This window comes from Orcinus orca, chromosome 21 (genome assembly GCF_937001465.1).
Source record: "Orcinus orca chromosome 21, mOrcOrc1.1, whole genome shotgun sequence".
Taxonomy (NCBI): Eukaryota; Metazoa; Chordata; class Mammalia; order Artiodactyla; family Delphinidae; genus Orcinus; species Orcinus orca.
The window spans coordinates 13521320-13536492 of NC_064579.1; the positions used below are offsets into that span (position 1 = coordinate 13521320).

General features: G+C 42.9%; 1 protein-coding gene and 1 non-coding gene across 7 annotated transcripts in view; one reads left to right on the forward strand and one right to left on the reverse strand.

Annotated features, from left to right (window-relative positions):
• Nucleotides 1–15173, forward strand: part of MFHAS1 (multifunctional ROCO family signaling regulator 1) — a 117190-nt gene that overhangs the window by 14477 nt on the left and 87540 nt on the right. The window lies entirely within an intron of this gene.
• LOC117195657 (small nucleolar RNA SNORA1) lies at nt 1359–1493 on the reverse strand. The gene has a single exon (XR_004475430.1). It is a non-coding gene; the product is annotated as a small nucleolar RNA SNORA1 (small nucleolar RNA).

Sequence of the window (15173 nt, forward strand, 5' to 3'; positions counted from 1 at the left end):
ATGGGAGCAGGGGAGAGGCGTTCGGGTCCTGGTGAGTTACTGAGGTGGGTTTGCATGGCCATCGCGAGCCTGGAGCCTGTTTGACCGCCTCAGGAAGGAACTTCCTGCCCTGGACTGGCAGCCCTAGGCACCCGGGCTGTCCCAGCTGTTTCCTTCGCTTTTGCAAATCTGTGCACAAGGGTGCTTAGGAGAAGGGCAAGGAGGAAAGGAAGTTGTGTTAAGTTGTGTAAGTTGTTGTGTTAAGTTGCATCAAGACTGCTCTTTGAGGGTTCCCTGTTTTGTGCCTGCCTTTCTGCTTTTTGGGTGGGGTGGCTTAACGAGTCCAGCCCTGCTGCTTTCTTCCTCCTCGTCCTCCTTTTTATCCAGGTGAAATTCACATACATGAAATTAACCTTTTTATTTTTATTTTTATTTTTTTTGCGGTACGCGGGCCTCTTACTGTTGTGGCCTCTCCCGTTGCGGAGCACAGGCTCCGGACGCACAGGCTCAGCGGCCATGGCTCACGAGCCCAGACGCTCCGCAGCATGTGGGATCTTCCCGGACCGGGGCACGAACCCGCGTCCCCTGCATCGGCAGGTGGACTCTCAACCACTGCGCCACCAGGGAAGCCCGAAATTAACCTTTTTTAAAAAAAAAAAAAAAAATTTATTTTTGGCTGTGTTGGGTTTTCATTTCTGTGTGAGGGCTTTCTCTAGTTGTGGCAAGTGGGGGCCACTCTTTATCACGGTGCGCGGGCCTCTCACTATCGCGGTCTCTCTTGTTGCGGAGCACAGGCTCCAGACGCGCAGGCTCAGTAGTTGTGGCTCATGGGCCTAGTTGCTCCGCGGCATGTGGCATCTTCCCGGACCAGGGCTGGAACCCATGTCCCCTGGCAGGTAGATTCTCAACCACTGAGCCACCAGGGAAGCCCAACCGTTCTCTTTTAATGTAAAGTTTTTTGTTTTTTTTTTAATGAGTAACATAGGCAAAATTAAAGTCAAAATTTTATTTAAAGAATTCACGTTATGATTCCCTCCACTGCCAATCACCTTAGTTCCTCAGTGTTTGAGTCATAATCTTCAAGATAGTCCTTTTAAAAAGAACTTTTGCTCAGACCACAGTTGTCATATTAGTAAATCCACAATTGTGTTTAGTTGGGATTCTTTGATCTCTACTTGAATATGGAGTTGCTTCAAAAATTCCCCACCTGTAATCTTTGGGTTCCAGTTTCTTCAAGCAATTTACTTTAGGGCCCTGGAAGTTAAATTGTAGGAAGTACATTGATATTTTGGCAGATGATCTAAAATATATTGTTCCTTCATCATTTCTAATATTGAAAAGCTTTGTGACATCCAGTTTTCACTCACGAGCCTAGCAAAACATGTTACAGGTCTCCTTGTCACCACTGCAATAAACTTACCATGATGGAAACAAATCCTGTGTCTCAGTGTGGCCACATCAGTAATATCTGGACACCGTGCACAACAGTTCCCATTTGCATCTAGAATGAAGCTTGAAATGAACCATTTTACCGTGAACAGTTCCCTGGCATTTAGTGTACTCACAGTGCTATGCGGCCACAGCTGTAAGTCAGGTGCTTCTGGAGGGAAGGAGCCAATCAGGTTGGTGGCTTTCTTCCTGGGGCGAATGTTCTGGAATTCTTTTGCCAGACTCTTTGTGGCAACTTTCCTTCTAAGACATGACTTGAGAAGGGATTTTTAAGCTAGGCCTTGAGATGCCACGTTGATGAACATCTTTTAGCACAGCTGCCATGAGAATCCTCTTCCTTAGTGTTGATGAGAGGACGGAAAGTAGGACATGGAGACTTCTGGTCTGTGCTGTGCATATGTGACTTAATTGGGGGCTGACACACAAAGGACATGTAGGAGAGAAGCACAAATAAGTACTGTGTAATTACTGTCTTCTGTACAGTGCTTTTTTCCCATATAGATTTTGAGTAGAGTTCTGGAATGATTGGCAAGGCCATAGGCAGGTATGAGGGTTAAGGGGATGGGGTTGCATGGATTCAAAATTAGGTTGTTACCAGATTAGGCAGACAAGTGTACCATACGTTTATGAGCTGGATGCTGTCATCAATCACTGTTGGGTACCTTCTGTAAACAGAAGTCTGTACCAAACTGGGATTTTTAGGAGAATAAAATAAAATACCTGGCCGTGGTCATGAGGAGCTGAGATGGGATTTTAGTTGATGGAGTTGTTGACTCTGGTACCTATGGAATCTGACTATATACGGAGAAATTCATTGCATGTTTGAGGAATGACTGGAAAAAACTGGCTTTTGATTTTCTAGAAGAAAATGTGGTCATATGGAAAAAAATCAGGTATAATTTTGAATTTGCTTGACATAGTCATTCTTTTCAGTTATCTACAGTTTAGATCATTTGTTTGCAAGAAATCTCAGGCAGATCTCGAGAGGATGCTGAAAAAGGAAAAGGCATTGTTTCTGAGGATTTCTCAAAACTTCCAAAACTAATCAGCCTTTTAAGAGGAGGGAAGTGCCTCCTCTTCAGGAATCTTTTACATGTTTCAGAGTCGTTTATGGATTTGCTTCTGTTTTGAGAGGGATTGCCATCAGCAGTGATTTCTGAACCCCAAAGACTGCATGAACACTGCCTCCAAAGACAGTCTAAATTAAATCGGGTACTGCCATATTAAAAAGATACGGCTGGGCTTCCCTGGTGGCGCAGTGGTTGAGAGTCCGCCTGCCGATGCAGGGGACATGGGTTCGTGCCCTGGTCCGGGAAGATCCCACATGCCGCGGAGCGGCTGGGCCCGTGAGCCATGGCCGCTGAGCCTGCGCGTCCGGAGCCTGTGCTCCACAATGGGAGAGGCCACAACAGTGAGAGGCCTGCATACCGCTAAAAAAAAAAAAAAAAAAAAAAAGATACGGCTGCTGTTTAGAGATGTCTTGGTGGTTTACTATTCTTAGCATATTAAATGTTGAGAGAATTAAAGAGTTAATTTTCTTGGGTCCTCCCCGCTCCTAAAATGAAGCATGTGATCTGAACATTGTATCAGTACTGTGTTACAGTAGTAGTGAATTTGGAGGTAGTAGAACACGCCTCCCTTTCTTTCTTTCTTTTTTTTTTTGAAAAGAGGATGTTTAGAAAAAAGGTAATGGAGAAGGAAAATATGAAATCAAAACTATTTCTCCTAGGTACTGTTGTTTTATCAACTTTATTACTGTTCCCATGAGATTCGTATTTTTCATGCCATAGAGGTTATTATTGTATTAATCATCACATCAGTCATTCTAAGGGTATAGGGTTGGGAGAAAATATGATAATCGGTGACACTGTTGAGTTCCTGTCATGTTCTAGAGACAGTGCTAAGTGCTTCTTATGGGTGAGCTCACTGAATCCCCCCAGCAACCCTAGGGGGTCGATATTGTCACTGTCCTGACTTTCAGGGGGAGAAATTGAGTATCAGAAAGTTAAGTGAGTCCCCCAGAATTAGAACACTCTGGGATTTCAGCCCCGACCCTCTGCTTCTACCCTCTGTCCTGCTCTGCCCCTCGGGGTCAGGTTGCCCACTACCCTCCAGGGTACACAAACTCACCTCTGTCCCTCTCTTTCCGAGACATCCATTCTGTGTCACTGCGTGCTGTTCACTGTCTCAGTGTTGGACATACAGGGTCTGGTAAGGCATGGGACCTGCCCACGCAGAGGTCAGCAGAGGTCAGCAGAGGTCATGGTCAGGTGCCAGTGAGAGGTATGGTCTCAGAGAGGGGTTCCTGAAAGGGCTGCATTGCAACTGAGTGTGATTTCCAGTCCCAGTCAATCACATGGAGAAGTGGGGAAGGGTATTTCAAATTAGAATATCTCTTGAAAAGACGGAGGGCGTTAAGATAGATCAGCAGGCCGTGCCTGGGGATGGGTGTGTGTGCACAAAAGCAGTTAGCAGTTGTCATAAAGAAGAGGCTTCTTGATGGTAAGTATCATTTATGGACTGGTCAGAGTTTGCCAGTGGCCACTGCTGCCCCATGAGCTAGAGTTTTGGGAGCTCTATCCGAGCTCATTCCTTGTCCATCAGGCAGGGCTCTGTCGAGACCATGGAGGGGATTTACGGCTCAGAGAGCTGGAGGGTGGTTTCAGATGATTTGCTCAGACTCGCGATCAAGTTGCTGTCGGGCTGACAGAGCACCTGTCCTGTGTGATCCCTGGCTAAGCGTGCCCCTGGTCCGGTTCTCTGGTCTGAGTCCAGAGAGAACACGCACGTTGGCTGCTCCCCCAGCCAGATGGCTGCATGCCTCTGCGATCACTAGGAATGTATCCAGAACATCGATTTTCCTGACTTGAAATCTTACCATAACAGATCCTGCAATAAAGGCGAATTTAGCTGTAACACAATTAGCATTTTATTCTGGACTGAGTTTCCCTGTCTTTACTTTGGGCTTTCTTGTGACACCACAGACTGACTGCAAATACTGTTCTTTTAATTAATTTTGCACCGATGGAACAGGATATTTTATGCACTTTGTTTGGACTCCACTTACCACGCTGTGATGGCGTCTTCTTGCACCTTTCATCATATCACCACTGGAGTTTGTCTTCCCCTGCCTCTCAATTTATCAAAATATACTTAGTTACATTTTAGTTGAAATCCTAGGAGGTGCAAGATATTAAAAAACTTTGTTTTGTTTATATTTGCTTAATAGTTTGACTTGAAACACTTGGAATTTTGTGTTGCATTTTAAAACGGAAGCATTATAATATAGTGGTTATTTGCAAGGGCTCTTGAGACTCTGCTGGGTTCGAATCCCTGTTCCACTTGTTAGCTGTGTGACTTTGGTTGTCATAATAGTTTCTGTCTCATAGGCTGGCCCTGCATGTTGAGTTAATACAAGTAAAATGCTTTGAACAATGCTTGACGCATGGCAGGGCTCCCTTAGGTATTAGCTGCTGCAGCGGATGTTTCTACCATTATTCCAGAAAGCACAAGTCTAAAGATCTATTTGGAAATCTGATAAGCTTATGGATAAAAGTCTCTTTTCATAGGAGTATAGTACAGTGTGATTCCTATTCATGAACACCTTATGCTTTTTTCAAAATGCATTTTTCCCATTATTAAAACATTTGCAAACTTGGAGTATAAAGGGGAAAAAAATACTCATAGTTGGTATCTAACATAATTACACATTTTGCTCTATTTCTTTTCAGTTTTTTTCCCTTTAAGTTTAGGTTTATTTAAATGTGATAATCATATTTTATAAATAATTAAAAAAATTTTTAACCTAAGCTACCATGAGTATGGTTTCATGTTACTAGTAGCTACACAGTAATTATAAATGCTTGCATAATAGTACATCAAGGAAGTGTTTACCTTTGTTTATTTAAACATTAGACACTTGAGTAGTTTCAAGTTTTGTTGTTATGAGTAATTCTGTGATGACTGTACTTCTTTATAAAAGCTCTTATTTGGGCAGTAATCCTAGAAACAGACTCATTGAGTCAAAGGCAAAGAATGTCTAAGGTTCAGTACATGCTTATGTTGCTTTTCATTTGAGGAACACTGTGCTACCTGCATAGGATTCTAGAATGATTTCACTGCATTTCCTCAGCATTGGGTATCATCTTAAAAATGCACTAACAATGAATGGAAGACAATATATCACTGATAGATCAAATTTTAATTAGGGAACATGCATGTTTTCCTCTATGAATGTTGCCTAATTGTGTTGCTTCTTTTGTGAATTGTCTGATCATGTCTTTTGGGATCGTCTTATTGGTATTTTTTTTTAATCACAGTGATTTCTTATAATCATAGAGTTCAGTTTACATTAATACTTTATATATGAAAGATGATAACCTTTTGACTATCAAACTGTCAGGGAGGGGAACACTTCCCTCTACCCATTTTGGTTCTTTTGGCTGGTCTAATAATTAAGTTGACACAAGGCAGATTAAGAGGAGGAAAAAAACAAATTTAATTTCACATGGATGGGGGTGCTATAGATAGGGGACCTAAGAACTGACCAAAGCAGGCTGTTTATATACCTTTTAGACAAAGAAACAATAAATTTGTGAAGAACTGACAAGATAAACTTAGGCTTGGGTACTAGTTAATGAAGAAGCTAAGCAGAGTTTGTTTATACAGCCTTCTCTACCTTGAGTTCCCTATCTCTGGCGATTAGAATATCTCTACTTTCGGGGTTGGGACAAAGGAGGGTCAGAGTCCTTCTTGTAGTGGCTGTTTAACTTTAATTCAAAATAGTATGTCAAAGTGGCATATTTTGGGGTGGCCTGCCCTGACCCCCTTCATCCTTAAGGTGTTTTTGCCTTTTTGATGTTTAAAAAACTTAGGATGTTTTGAAGTTTTAAATTTCATTTGATACAATGTATTGATAGCTTCCTTTGTGATTGAATGAAATACCATTACTATTTTTCTGAATGCAGAGAAGTAACAGAAGGGATCACACAGTGAACCATAATTCTTTACCCATATAACGTCTACTGACCATAAAAAAGTAATACCTGTACGTGGATGGTATATTCAACAGCAAAAACCCCTCTCACCCCCCTCCCCGAGGCCCCTTTCTCCTCAGTAAACTGTTTCTTGTTATTGCTTTCAAGGAAAATAAAACATGTATTTGCAAATATTTTAACTTGAAAGAGATCATGCTGTAGTCATTGCTCAGCACCTTGCTTTTGGTCACGTAAAATATATTTTGGAGATGTTTCCATATGAGCAGTTATAAACCTATTGTGTGTGTGTACATACACATATAGCATAATATTCTACCAATGGATGTACTGTTTAGTTAGTCCTATATTGACAGACCTTTGGTTCTTTCCAGATTATTTTGTAGATTTTTTTTTTTTTTTCTCGGTACGCGGGCCTCTCACTGTTGTGGCCTCTCCCATTGCGGAGCACAGGCTCCGGACGCACAAGCTCAGTGGCCATGGCTCACGGGCCCAGCCGCTCCGCGGCATGTGGGATCATCCCAGACCGGGGCACGAACCCGTGTCCCCTGCATCGGCAGGCGGACTCTCAACCACTGCGCCACCAGGGAAGCCCTATTTTATAGATTTTAAACTAAGTTCTCCACCTTCCAGAATTTTATTTCCTTCAGGGTTGGTGACCCCTCTTTGTGTTCAGGACACTGTCGAGATGCAATTAGAAAAAGACAAATCTCTGAGTCAAATGATGGGACTTAAAAAGGGGCTTGGGAATGATAAAAGCTTAACTCTGTCATTTAAAATAAGGGTAATCTTTTTAATTGGCTTCTGTGATGCCTAGTGGAATACCATTGTTTGCAGCATAATTATGCATTTCCCAGCTTAATTCATCCATTATAACATGATGTAATGTTTAGACATACATAGCAATAATTACAAATCTCGCGTGTCTTCAGATAAATATACCACTGATCAAAATAAGACAGTGGCAGCACGAATAGTGCTGTGTCCATGGGAGACATTAATGAAAAATAATTGATAATGAACCGTATCTCATTGGCTCAAAACATTGCTTGGTAGAAACATGCCTTTCTATCCCAACTGTCATGTAGAGGCCAGTCCCCCTGTGCCAGCGGGGCCGTTTTCACTTCTGCCCTGTAACTAGCCCCAGAGTTCCACACCATTGTATTTTCTAGACCTCAGCTTCGTGTGTTATGCACAGATGTGCCCTGGATATTTTATCCTGGGACCAGTAGGGGTCAAAATTTAAGAGATTATCCGAACTGTCTGCTTCTCTGTGTGTGTGTGTCATGAATAAAGAATGGGTCTAACCCAGCCCACTAAAATGTGTTTGACCTGGAAGAACAGTAAACAATTAAATCCTGGTAGAGTGGCTTGTGTGTTTAAAAAGCTACTTAGTTGTGTATTTTGCTTAAAGCAAACAAAATCATCATCAGTCAGGTTCTTGGAGAAAAGAGATTGTTCACAGGGTCCAATGAAGTGTTTGGTCTTTAAAATCCTCCTTCTTATAGTAAATGTCCAGATTGGTTCAGACAGCATGGAGGGAAAGAGGAAGCCACGTTTTCTGAACATGTTATTAAAGCAAATATTGGCTGGGATTCTTGACTCACCTTAGCTGTACATCGACATGGCATAGCTGAGGTGCCTTTGATTCAGGGGGCTTGTTACAGGTGAATCACATGGGGAAGAGCTAAAAAGAGAGATGGGAATTTTCTAGAACGCTGTGACGCCCCAAACAGCTCACTGGTCTCCTGAGAGCTGGGTCATTTCGTGTCCAGGTTACAGAAACAAAAAATGAGATGCGAAGCTCCTGTAGGAGGATGCATCTGTCTCCTTTACTGACACTACTCACCCCCAGATGGCTAGTGAGTGGCATGGCCCTGGTTGTGCCCCCCTCTAGTTTGGGGCAGGTGTTCTTTTGAATTTCTTTCTTTTATTAAGCCTCTGCGGCTATGCATGCCTTCTCCCCTCCCCGAGAAAAACACACATGCTCACCCTCTGGTCACTGTATAATGTAATGTGCATTCCCACTGGCTAGTACTTTGTTTCCATCTTTTTATTCTTGGTGTAGGGAGAAGGAAAATTCACTAGTTTTCTGTTTGGTCATTTCAGGAATTTGCCTTTGGGGCTCTTGGACCAGGCTTTCCTGTAGCCACACAGAGTTTATCGGGTCTGTGTTAGCCTCTCAACCACTTCTTGAAAACTGTTGATGCCGCTGAGCCTTGACTGTGTGACAGGGCATAGCATTAAAATCTCACCCAAATAGCGTCCCAAATGATGGCGTCTTGTTGATTCCCAGGGCTGTTAAAAATTTTTTTGCTGAGCCAAAAAAAACAGGTGACTGTTTCCAGGAATTGAAAAGCTGCTGCACACCCGGTCCCAGGTGTTCCATGAAGGTTGGATCACTCATGTCATCCCTTTTTACAGTCCATAAATCTTCTGATTTATTTTGCCATCTGGGATTCAAGACATGTTTATTTGTGGGGGGATTTCCATTGAAATCAGAGCCCGCTGTCAAGCAGGAGAAAGAATCAGGAATTAGAATGGTGTACATTGTTCTTTGTTAGAAAAGGACCCTCGTTCTTTGGTTGTAGACAAATATTTGCTTTTGCAGAATCTAATGGTGTGTCGGTGCCTTTGTTCGCATCCATGCGACAAGCACGCTCTCTCGCCTTCTAAGGACTCAGGTGCACACCGGGCGCAATCTGATAATGCTTGGAATCTGGGTGTGTGCTACTGAAAGTACGAATACCTTTCTGCTTCCTACTCCTCTGACTTAGCTAATTTCTGTAATGGGACAGATCTTTATCCCAAGGAGTCTACATAGTTTCCTACGGAGGGTGATATTGGAAAAAATGTCCCTTTAACTATAGCTAGAGATGAATATTGCCATTTCTTGTGTTATGCTAAACCAGCATCAGAGCAAGAGGCCTTACATCTTTTATCTTTCCAAGCCAGTGGATTAGGGAGGAAAGAAGCCTGGATCTCTGGAAAGCCACCCTGAACCTCAGTTTCTTCATCTGTGAATGAGGAGAAATAATTCTAACACTTCCTAAGCATTCGTTCTTGCTATCACAGCCTCCTCAGATGTTATGAGTATTTAAACGAATTCATGCACGCCAAGGGTCCAGAGTAGTTTTTACCACATAGTATTGGGCTGGCCAAAAAGTTCGTTCAGGGTTTTCCTTAAGATGCGATGAAAAACCCGAACGAACTTCTTGGCCAGCCCACTACATGTTAGCTCATGATCCCTGTTTCCAGGGGAGGAACTTGGTTGGGTACATGTGGCAGGGCCCAGGCTGTCCTCCAGAACCTACGTTCTCTGCCACCACCCTATACTGTCTCTCAGGAGGATGATAGCTTTCCACCTGCCATGAACGGGTGGTTGGTTGAATGAAAAATGGAATAACATGTGCGAAAGACGTGTGTTTAACTCTGCAGTGACAGACTGTAAGCGTTAACTGGGAATCTACAGTGACGATAGGGCGGGTGATGGGGAGTCCGGGGTCAATAGGCCTTGATCCCAGGAAGCTGCAGTTTAGGGAAGTGGTGCACACAGTAAATGTACAGTTGCAGTGCTGTGTAATAAATGCCAAGTTAAAAAAGATCTCCAGGGGCCAGGAGAGGCCTGAGGAGGGGAGCTCTCTGGAACCCCATGGGTGGGGTTGGATGGATGGGAGCAGGTCTCTAGCTGAGTGGAGGTGATGCTAGAGGACTTTCTGCAAACCACCAGGTCCCCTGAAGTGCGATGGAGCTGGGACGGGGAAGGGGGTCGCACAGATTATCAGGAGCCAGTTCTTTTACTTATCAGTGCACATGCCATGTCAATATTTTTTAGCCTATCTACCTGATAAGCTAAAATTCTTGGCAGAATTCTTGGCAGCATGATATAAAGCTAAAATATTTTTAGTTGATTTGATGATTTTTTTTTTTTCCCCTAGGGTGAGAAGGGTCAGATGGGGGAAGTGTCAAGTGTACCTTTTGTAAGACCACTCAGGGCAGCGGCATGGAAGATGGACGTGAATGGAGTGGGAATAGAGTCAGGGGATCACTCTGAGGTCATTCAGGCGTTATATGATATGGGACCCCAGGCAAGTCCCTAGGAATGAAGGAAACAGTCCCAGATGTGAATGAGGGCCTCTCCGCCTGGCTGGGAGATCTTGGGCGAGCTAAGTACGTCTCTGGGCCTCACTTTCCTGTCAAGCTAAGTACCTCTTGGGGCCTCACTTGCCTGCCATGTCTCTTTGATCGGGTGTACGGGATGGGATGGATTTTAACCACAGTGAGAAGAAAACTGGGGCGTTTATTCTTAAAACAGAAAGCAGAAGTGATTTGATAAGATTAATTTCAACAGAACTGATATATGTTGCCTGCTGGCTTAATAGTTTTATTAGGGCTTCCTCCCTATGATGGAAACCAAGTGAATTCTAGTAGATGTGTCGTCTTAGGTTTGTAAGTAATGTCATTTGCAGAAGAGTAAAGTTCCCCATTTGTTCCTCAATTTGGAAGGATCGTGTAGAAATCAGCAACTTTAAAAATACCCAGCAACCTTTCACCAATTTAAAATATTGAAAGGATAAATGATGCTGATGGCGGCTGGCCGGGCATCATGAATTATGGATGTGGCGTGCCCTGGAGCTCTTTATGGCTGTGCATGACGAATCATCTTTTGTTCTAGCTTATTTTCATTGGGGTGCTTGTAAAAGAAGAGGTCAGAGCAAATGCATTAAAGAGATCTGTTTGGGGCAGGATGATCGTTTTTTGCCATCCTATTCTGTTAGTTGCTTTCGTTGGCGCTTTGTTTATTCATTGTCAAATTTGTCCGCAGTAGGATGGGATCTGGGGACAGTGGCGGAGGACCGCCTGTGGAGTTAACAGCTGTGGGTCAGGCTAATGATAGAGCAGGGGGCTCGCACACCCCTTGTGGGTTCCCTGCGTCTCTAAAGCAATTCTCTTCCTGCTCCCTTCTTTCTCTGAGCTGTACCCTCTTTAAATTCTTCAAGGCAGTGGGCCGCCACGAAGTAAAAACGGGTTTATGCTCCGTATAAAAGCAGGTGAGGCCTTAAGCACTTTATAACCTGATAATAGTAAAATAAAATAAATTGGAATAAATTATTCACATGCCCATGATCTTTTCTCCCACTAATTTTCTCTAGACTCTCAATGCAATTAGAGAGGATTAAAAAAACATGAAACACAGCAGAAAATTAGTTTGTGCTCTTTTTTCCCCCTCCCCTCCCCTCCCCTGGCCAAGATTCCTTTAGAATCTGAGTATGCTATCCAAGGTACCATTTAAATTTCATACATGAAGTCATGATGACTGTAAGTGGAAGCTGGTGGTCACATTGCTTATTTTGGTCATTCATATCTCCTTTCTGTAGTGAAAGCGCTACCTACTTTGTGAGGGCCGAGCCTCCCAGACACAGATATCAGGCCTGGCTCATCTAGAATCAATTAGAAAAGGTCTACCCACCGCATTTCGTTTGTGGTTAGGGGAGCTGTCTCATCTGCCCTAAGACGATCGATTGTGGGATGCTCAGAGGCAAACATCGAAATAGTTGGGAGTGGCTCCAGATCGAGGCTCCAAGGCCCACGGCTGCCTCTGGAAGTGCACATCTACCGAGGGCTGGTCCGTGTATTCATCAGAGTTCCAATGTAGTCAGATGCAAAACGTTGGGGCTATTCTGATTTCAGTGGTTAATTACGGTTTTAGCTCATACTAAAATTAAAAAAAAAAATCTTTGCAGGAAAAACTATTTAACTCAGTTTGTCTATATTATTAACTAAAAGACATAACACAGTGTGCATGCAATGTAGAGAAATGGGATAACGCCTGGAGGTTCCACATAGGTAGAAATTTGTCTGCATACGCATCCACTTAATCCTGTATTCATTCAGCAGAAATTCACGGAGGCCTCCCAGCAAGGGCCGGGCACCAGGGGACTTCCAGCAGGAATCACGCTCAGGGCCTGTCCTCAAGGACCTTGGTCCAGAAAGGGAGATGAGGCTTAGGCACCACTATGAGACATTGTAAAATGGGTCTAGACCCTGTGCCATGAGAATTCAGTAGAGAAAGAGACTCCTTCCAACTGAGTGGGTCATGGAGAAACTAGAATTCCACTTACAGGTGGTAGGAAAGGCATGTTGTGAACAAAGAATTTACAAATGGTCCTTTTTTCTTCTAGGTCTTTTTCATCAATCAAATCCCTGGGCTTTTAACCTGTTAGCTAAAAAAGTACAGTAATTCATAATTTCTGAATTACTATTAGCCCGTTCTCATGTAATGATACTTTGCATTGCTTTTCAAATCCTGGGATTGAAATAATAATAAAAGAGTAGGAACACTGATTATTTAAATTTTTTTTCTATGCGTGACATACAGGGGACATGATGTACCTCCTTTTATTTTTACGCTATTTTTGGAACGTTTATTTTCTTTGCTATCCTAGGAACAGTTAAAGGCGTACTTCCAGTAGTGTGAGATTACATTTTTAATTTGTGCTATAAACGTGCAACGGTTTATATGGTGAAGAATTCAGTGGGTCTACCTACACTATTAACCATTGTGATTTTAATAAACCATAGCCTTTGTTTAATTGCATTCTCTGCTAGCACAGACTTGAAGAGCTCAATCCATCTGCTTTATTGTCGTTTCCTTCTATCGAGTCCTGTTTTGTTTCCCCTTCTCTACTATATGAATGCATCTTAGTAATACAGGAAATACTGTGACTGTATTATGTGAAGCTGAACCGTATGCTGAAAGTAGATCATACCAAGCCATTTCTCTCTCTCTCCCTCTTTTTGCTCAGTATCACCTTCTAAATTTATAGTTAGTTATTTGCAAATGATGGGATTATACTTTCAGGATTGTCTTGTATCAGATATGTAGCTCCCCATTCTCTAAAGAAGCCTTATTATGCAAATTAGATGCATTTTCTTGATTCATGAATTCATATCGTGATTTTATTTTGGGATTCCTCGAGGCAATCGCTTACTCGGGTGGTTCAGAAGACCGGAGAGATCCAAGTCATACAGTGAACATTTTCCATCACATAAAGGCAGTTCTATCTTCCGCAGAAAATCAATGAAGCAATCACTGTGACAATATGTTGGAGACTGGAGAAAGAAGATCAATCAGTGGTCATTTAGGATCACTGTTCCTTTTTCCCAACTCTAAGAGTGATCTTTACTGGGTAATCACAGAGCCCTCTTCTAGGTCCCCATTTAATGCCTCAGTTTTATCCTCTGAAAAAACAATGATCAGGTAGGAGAGCGCTTGGGGCAGGCAAAGGCACTTTACCTGGAAGTGGGTAAAGAGCTTCCCCAGGTTCCTTGGGAATATTTTTCTGTTTTCCTGCTTCAAGAAAGAGCATAATGAAAATACTTCAGCAGGAAGTAAAGCTCTCCCCAAATTGCTAAGTCCCGGGAGACCCAGGATTGGAGCATCTTCGCTATCAGCTCCTTTTGAGGCTGGCACGTCGGTGCTTCCTTGCAAAAGTGAGCTCAGCAGGGCGTGGAGGACGCCAGCTCTGCAGTGGAAGTGGTCCCTGTCCTTATTGCCCTGTGTTCCCCAGTAAACTAAGAGGACACCAGCTCTCTATAATAACCAGGCTTCTGACCCTTTTTTGGCCTTTTTGGACTATGAAAATTTAGTTTTTCTAAGATACTGAATGTCAATTTTGGGAACAAAAAGTAGTTGGATTAAGGGGCTATAGTTTAATAGCGGTAACTGGATTTTTTTTTTATTGATGTATAGTTGATTTACAATGTTGTGTTATTTCTGCTGTACAGCCAAGTGACTCAGTTACACATATACATTCTTTTTTCTGGTCTTTTCCATTATGGTTTATCCCAGACTCAATTTTTATATGTAATTACTAGGAATTTCAGAGGAGTCACAGGCAGCTCAACCTGGAGCAGCCTAAGATTTGACACCTGAGTGACTTAAATTGCACTCAGCAGCCACTTTCTAAAATGAAGAGAAGGTGTCCAGAGAGTCATTGATATCATGTGTCATCTGCTGTTTTTTGGCATGACTCCCCCCCTGCAGGGCTTTTCTGGACCGTGACCCTTGTTGAGTTAGCAGTCCTTCTGAGTTAAGGTAACTCGTAATCCCTGCCCTTACCAGCTTATACCGTTTGTCTGCCTTCCCTTTTTTTTTTTTAAACATCTTTATTTGAGTATGATTGCTTTACGATGTTGTGTTAGTTTCTGCTGTATAATAAAGTGAAGCAGCTACATGCATACGTATATCCCCATATCCCCTCCCTCTTGCATCTCCCTCCCACCCTCCCTATCCCACCCCTCTAGGTGGTCACAAAGCACCGAGCTGATCGCCCTGTGCTATGCAGCTGCTTCCCACTAGCTATCTATTTTACGTTTGGTAGTGTATATATGTCAATGTTATTCTCTCACTTCGTCCCAGCTTACCCTTCCCCCTCCCCGTGTCCTCAAGTCCATTCTCTACGTCTGTGTCTTTATTCCTGTCCTGCCCCTAGGTTCATCAGAACCATTTTATTTTAGATTCCATATATATGTGTTAGCATACGGTATTTGATTTTCTCTTTCTGACTTACTTCACTCTGTATGACAGACTCTAGGTCCATCCACCTCACTACAAATAACTCGATTTCATTTCCTTTACGGCTGAGTAATATTCCATTGTATATATGTGCCACATCTTCTTTAACCATTCATCTGTCGATGGACACTTAGGTTGCTTCCATATCCTGGCTATTGTAAATAGTGCTGCAA